The sequence below is a fragment of the Salvelinus fontinalis genome, chromosome 23 (assembly GCF_029448725.1).
Source record: "Salvelinus fontinalis isolate EN_2023a chromosome 23, ASM2944872v1, whole genome shotgun sequence".
NCBI classification, from domain to species: domain Eukaryota; kingdom Metazoa; phylum Chordata; class Actinopteri; order Salmoniformes; family Salmonidae; genus Salvelinus; species Salvelinus fontinalis.
This window is the reverse complement of record NC_074687.1, coordinates 45,245,355-45,252,355: the sequence shown is the minus strand read 5'-3', so window position 1 is coordinate 45,252,355 and position 7,001 is coordinate 45,245,355. Positions and strand designations below refer to the sequence as shown.

General features: G+C 46.3%; 1 protein-coding gene across 2 annotated transcripts in view; it reads left to right on the top strand.

The window, feature by feature from the left end:
- The first annotated feature begins 5,729 nt into the window (after window positions 1-5,729).
- The window catches only part of LOC129821395 (E3 ubiquitin-protein ligase HECW2-like), a 60,037-nt gene continuing 58,765 nt past the window's right edge, over window positions 5,730-7,001 (top strand). For both annotated transcript variants that reach the window (XM_055879026.1, XM_055879025.1), the window contains exon 1: window positions 5,730-6,425. The gene's annotated coding sequence lies outside the window, so the exon portion shown is untranslated. The remainder of the gene's footprint in view (window positions 6,426-7,001) is intronic.

The window sequence follows — 7,001 nt, the reverse complement described above, 5'->3', positions numbered from 1 at the left end:
ATCATACACTGCATTTTTGAGGAACAATGGGAAAATAATTCTGCTGTGAAAGTTGATCAACTTTTGAGAAAAGGGTCTTTGAGTGTTTTGCACATTAGAGTGTCTAGTTTGAGAAAGACACCTCACAAGTCCTCAACTTGCACCTTCATTAAATAGTACCCGCAAAACACCAGTCTCAACGTCAACAGTGAAGAGACGACTCCGGGATGCTGGTCTTCTAGGCAGAGTTCCTCTGTCCAGTGTCTGTTCTTTTGCCCATGTTAATCTTTTATTTTATTGGCCAGTCTGAGATATGGCTTTTTCTTTGCAACTCTGCCAAGAAGGCCAGCATCCCGGAGTTGCCTCTTCACTGTTGACGTTGAGACTGGTGTTTTGCGGGTACTATTTAATGAAGCTGACAGTTGAGGACTTGTGACGCGTCTGTTTCTCAAACTAGACACTAATATACTTGTCCTCTTGCTCAGTTGTGCACCAGGGCCTCCCACTCATCGTTCTATTCTGGTTAGAGCCGGTTTGCGCTGTTCTGTGAAGGGAGTAGTACCAGATCTTCAATTGCTTGGCAATTTCTCTCATTGAATAGCCTTCATTTCTCAGAACAAGAATAGACTGAAGCGTTTCAGAAGACAGGGCTTTGTTTCTGGCCATTTTGAGCCTGAAATTGAACCCACAAATGCTGGTGCTCTAGATCCTCAACTAGTCTAAAGAAGGCCAGTTTTATTGCTTCTTTAATCAGGACAACAGTTTTCAGCTGTGCTAACATAATTGAAAAAGGGTTTTATAATGAACGATTAGCCTTTTAAAATGATAAACTTGGATTAGCTAACACAATGTGCCATTGGAACACAGGAGTGATGGGTGCTGATAATGGTCCTCTGTACGCCGATGTAGACAGTCGCCCTCCTGTCCGGAGCAGCCAGAGTCGCCCTCCTGTCCGGAGCAGCCAGAGTCGCCCTCCTGTCCGGAGCAGCCAGAGTCGCCCTCCTGTCCGGAGCAGCCAGAGTCGCCCTCCTGTCCGGAGCAGCCAGAGTCGCCCTCCTGTCCGGAGCAGCCAGAGTCGCCCTCCTGTCCGGAGCAGCCAGAGTCGCCCTCCTGTCCGGAGCAGCCAGAGTCGCCCTCCTGTCCGGAGCAGCCAGAGTCGCCCTCCTGTCCGGAGCAGCCAGAGTCGCCCTCCTGTCCGGAGCAGCCAGAGTCGCCCTCCTGTCCGGAGCAGCCAGAGTCGCCCTCCTGTCCGGAGCAGCCAGAGTCGCCCTCCTGTCCGGAGCAGCCAGAGTCGCCCTCCTGTCCGGAGCAGCCAGAGTCGCCCTCCTGTCCGGAGCAGCCAGAGTCGCCCTCCTGTCCGGAGCAGCCAGAGTCGCCCTCCTGTCCGGAGCAGCCAGAGTCGCCCTGCTGTCCGGAGCAGCCAGAGTCGCCCTGCTGTCCGGAGCAGCCAGAGTCGCCCTGCTGTCCGGAGCAGCCAGAGTCGCCCTGCTGTCCGGAGCAGCCAGAGTCGCCCTGCTGTCCGGAGCAGCCAGAGTCGCCCTGCTGTCCGGAGCAGCCAGAGTCGCCCTGCTGTCCGGAGCAGCCAGAGTCGCCCTGCTGTCCGGAGCAGCCAGAGTCGCCCTGCTGTCCGGAGCAGCCAGAGTCGCCCTGCTGTCCGGAGCAGCCAGAGTCGCCCTGCTGTCCGGAGCAGCCAGAGTCGCCCTGCTGTCCGGAGCTGCCAGAGTCGCCCTGCTGTCCGGAGCTGCCAGAGTCGCCCTGCTGTCCGGAGCTGCCAGAGTCGCCCTGCTGTCCGGAGCTGCCAGAGTCGCCCTCCAGTCCGGGGTCGGCGGCCAGGGTCCCCGCTCCAGAGGCGCCACCTAAGTGGGCCAAGACTAAGGTGGAGCGGGGTCCACGTCCTGCGCCAGAGCCGCCACCGCAGATAGATGCCCACCCAGACCCTCCCTTGTAGGTTTAGGTTTTGCGGCCGGAGTCCGCACCTTTGGGGGGTACTGTCACGCCCTGACCTTTTTATGTCTCTATTTTGGTTTGGTCAGGGCGTGAGTTGGGGTGGGCATTCTATGTCTGGTGTTCTATGTTTTCTTTTCTGTGTGTTTGGCCGGGTGTGGTTCTCAATCAGAGGCAGCTGTCTATCAGCTGTCTATCTCTGATTTGAGAACCATACTTAGGGAGCCTTTTTCCACCTGTGTGTTGTGGGTAGTTGTTTTCTGTTTTGTGTGTATTACCTGACAGAGCTGTTTCGTTTTCGTGCTTCCTCGTTGTTATTTTGTTTAGTGTTCAGTTTGAATTAAATGATAATATGAGCACTTACCACGCTGCGTTTTGGTCTCCTCCATTAGACGATCGTTACACGTTTCTGTACAGTACATTTGCAAAAATGTCTAACAACCTGTATTCGCGTTGTCATTATAGGGTATTGTGTGTAGATTGCTGAGGAATTTTTTTATATATTTTTTTAAAGGCTGTAATGTAACAAATGTGGAAAAAGTTAAGGGGTCTGAATACTTTCCGAAGGCACTGTATATGTCATCAATATTGGGTCCTGCACCACCCTTCATTACAACCATACAGCCAGCCCCTTAACAATTACGCAGACAAGACCCTTCCTAATTACTAAATGACAAGACCCTTGCTAACTACTAAATGATAAGACCCTTGCTAATTACTAAACGATTACTAAATGTAATCGAAAATGTTGTCTACGTAATCCCCCCAATTTTTATTTATTTTTATGACAGGGTCATAAACAATAACTAACAATGCTGCATACTCCAAGAAATAGTACATTTTTATAAATTGCTGAGGTGTAGTCACTTTAAACAACACAAGCTCAAGTACACAATGAAAATATGAAATATTTTGTGGACGTATTTCCTATTCAACAAAACTATATGAATAAGGCTTGAATTTACTTACATGCTTTTTAAATATAGTATAATCAAATTATAAAATTACTAACTATAAGATTTCACCTTATAATGGTAAAATATATATTTGCATTTTCAGTGTTAATGAAAATGAGCATATTTTCTAAACGTCTCTCTTGATCATAATGTATGCCCCCAACGCTGTGAACGTCTCACAGAGCTCTAGCTTGGCTTCCTGAACTTGTTTGGAACTGTTTTTTGTTTAAAATCTATGAATTATTTTAGATTACTGGCTATAAATCGCTCCCTTTTTCTCCCCAATTTCGTGGTATCCAATTGTTAGCAGTTACTGTCTTGTCTCATCGCTACAACTCCCGTACGGGCTCGGGAGAGATGAAGGTCGAGAGCCATGTGTCCTCCGAAACACAACCCAACCAACCAAGCCGCACTGCTTCTTAAAACAGTGCGCATCCAACCCGGAAGTCAGCCGCACCAATGTGTCGGAGAAAACACCTGGTCAGCGTGCACTGCGCCCAACCCGCCACAGGAGTCGCTAGTGCGCGATTAGACAAGGATATCCCTACCGGCCAAACCCTCCCTAACCCGGACGACGCTAGGCCAATTGTGCGTCACCCCATAGACCTCCCGGTTGCCCCATGGACCTCCCGGTCGCACCCGGACGACACTAGGCCAGACAGAGCCTGGGCTCGAACTGCAAAAGTATTCATCCGCCTTAGCGTTTTTCCTATTTTGTTGCATTACAACCTGTAATTTAAATGGATTTTTGATTTTGATTTCATGACATGGACATACACAAAATAGTCCAAATTGGTGAAGTAAAATGAAAAAAAATCTGTTAAATAAGATCTGGTGCAACCGATTACCTTCAGAAGTCACATAATTAGTTGAATAAAGTCTACCTTTCTACAATCTAAGTGTCACATGATCTCAGTCGATATAAACCTGTCCTCAGAGTCTGCAACACCACTAAGCAAGGGGCACCACCAAGCAAGCGGCAATATGAAGACCAAGGAGCTCTCCAAACAGGTCATTGACAAAGTTGTGGAGAAGTACAGATCGGGGTTGGGTTATAAAAAAATATCTGAAACTGAACTTCCCACGGAGCACCATTAAATCCATTATTAAAAAATGTAAGAATACGGTACCACAAAATCTACCAAGAGAGGGTCTCCCACCAAAACTCACAGACCAGGCAAGGAGGACGTTAATCAGAGAGGCAACAAAGAGACAAAAGATAATCCTGAAGGAGCTGCAAAGCTCCACAGCGGATATTGGAGTATCTATCCATAGGACCACTTTAAGCTGTACACTCCACAGAGCTGGGCTTTATGGAAGAGTGGCCAGAAAAAAAGAAGAAGGTACTCTGATCAGAAGAGACTAAAATTGAGCTTTTTGGCCATCAAGGAAAACACTATGTCTGGCGCAAACCTATCACCTCTCATCACCCCGACAACACCATCCCCACAGTGAAGCATGGTAGTGGCAGCATCAGGCTGTGGGGATGTTTTTCATCAGCATGGACTGGGAAACTGATCAGAATTTAAGGAATGCTGGATGGCGCTAAATACAGGGAAATTCTTGAGGGAAACCTGTTTCAGTCTTCCAGAGATTTGAGACTGGGACGGAGGATCACCTTCCAGCAGGACTATGACCCTAAGCATACTGCTAAAGCAACGCTTGAGTGGTTGAAGGGGAAACATTTAAATGTCTTGGAATGGCCTAGTCAAAGCCCAGACCTCAATCCAATTGAGAATCTGTAGTATGACTTAAATATTGATGTACACCAGCGGAACCCATCCAACTTGAAAGAGCTGGAGCAGTTTTGCCTTGAAGAATGGGCAACAATCCCAGTGGCTAGATGTGCCAAGCTTATAGAGACATAACCCAAGAGACTTTCAGCTGTAATTGCAATTGAGTTTGGGGAGGTGAATGGATATACACGATCAAGTGTTCATTTTTTTTGTCTTATTTCTTGTTTGTTTCACAAAAAAATATATTTTGCATCTTCAAAGTGGTAGGCATGTTGTGTAAATTAAGTGATACAAAGCCAGGTTGTAAAGAAACAAACCAGGAAAAATGCCAAGGGGGGTGAATACTTTCTAAGCCACTGTATCCATTGATACTTGAAGACTATAGCTCATAGATGCTTCATAAGCTTAGGTCAACTGTCATACCCAATCAGAACCCAAAATATGAGCTTTTTTTACACGTTTGTTGGTAAATAATGTAAATCTAAACAAACACTATAGTTTTAACCATGCTTTTAGGCTATCATCTTGATATCATGCATGGTCAGTCCCAGTATCCATAGCTCTGTCCATGAGTTTGAGCGTGATTACATTTCTCCAGCCACATCCCTCAGCTATTTACAAAATCAGTTACCACTTTGCTATTGTTAGAACTGCAGATTGCCCCTTTAACGAAGCCTAAATTAGCATTATTATTAAGTGGTATGGTTTACATGGAGACTTTAGCCTGTCACCTTTAAAAAATAAATTTGCCCTTCCACCATATATATTTCAATATATTGCTTTTCTGTATGGAATTGCTGGCTTATATACCATTAGCTACATGGCAGGCAGAGCCCACAATGGATGGGATATTAACCTAAACCATGTCAATGAATTATATAAAATATATGGATAAAAATGCAGTCCTGTCATTTGCAGACACACACACACACACTCTTGCAGGATGGGTCCATCCCAGGGTCCCAGGTTTTTCGTTTTGGTTTTGCCTTAGCACTACAGTTAATTCAAATAATCAACTAATCATCAAGCTTTGATAATTTGAGTCAGCTGTGTAGTGTTAGGGCAATAACCAAAACGTGCACCCTTTGGGGTCCCGAGGACCGAGTTTGAGAAACGCTGGTCTGTCCCTTTTAAGTCACCGCCCACGTTGTGCTCTCCCCCATAATATAATGAAACCATATCAACAGTGAGGAGGAACGGCTCACGCATCTGGTATATAATGCATAATTTCAAAAAAAAATTAGAAAAGGGACTCATAGCCAAACTGCGATAATTAAGGAGGCTACATTCGCCATTTTACTCGGTAGGTTTGGCTCCAAACCTGCATTGCTTGCGGGACAGGGCGTTCGGATTTGAGAACCTGCTGGCAAGAGAAGATGATACGGAGGACCTTATTCGTGAGGGTGTAGAAGGCGCATTGCGATGAAGAAGCAAATATGGGGGAAAAGGAGACAAAACGAGCCGTAGTTGTAATAATTAAGGAGAATGGTGTTGCTAGCGCGCACCTTTAGACACGGTGACATTTTGCTACAAAAAGGCCGACCTGCCTCCGCAACCCGAAAATTTCCCACCAACGGTGCTGCCAACCGGAGGAGTGATGCCGACGCTGTACGTGACTCAAACCCAGGGTACTTCTACACCCCTGCGGTGGACTTGGGCCCCCTAAAGCGGCACCCCGCCCGTTCATAAATCCGAGACTGCACAAAACAGAAACGAATTAATTCATCGTGATATCAACACCATAACTGCGGATAAAGGCTGTGCTCACGTTTATTTTGTGGGTCCGTTATCTCGCACCTCTGCGCAAAAGGTAAGTCATGGGTAGGCTACCCGATGCACCCGTGGTCAGAATGTTATATTTTATTATCGTTCATTGTCACGATTCTTATCGAAAACAAAAGGAATTTAAATATGTTTATAGTCAAACCACTACATTGGTATAAGCGTCATGTGTGCATGTCTTGATCACTTTCAATGAAGTGAAAGTGATTGATTTAAAGCCTGCGTCTTATTAATGAGATGTGCATTAAGAAATGACGTAGGGAAATCCCAGAGTAACCCAATAGCAAGTAATGGTAGCATACTGTTCAGTAGAGTCCCTATTCAGGATTGTGTGCAAGGCAATGAGCCTGTGCGCTCGACGCACCACAGAAACGTATTGACATGCAAATTAATCGATGTCGGTAGTACTTGTATTACCGTGTTCCTAGCAGCAGGATAGTATGCCTGCAGCACGATCGGGTATTTTTATATTCAAAATAAGAGTCCCCCTGCAAAGACATGCTGAACTTTGGGAATATCGATTTTATTCGGAGGAGGGGGGGGGGGGGGGGCGGGACTCTAGTGCAGTACAACTTATTCACAACACTGCAACCGCATTTCACAA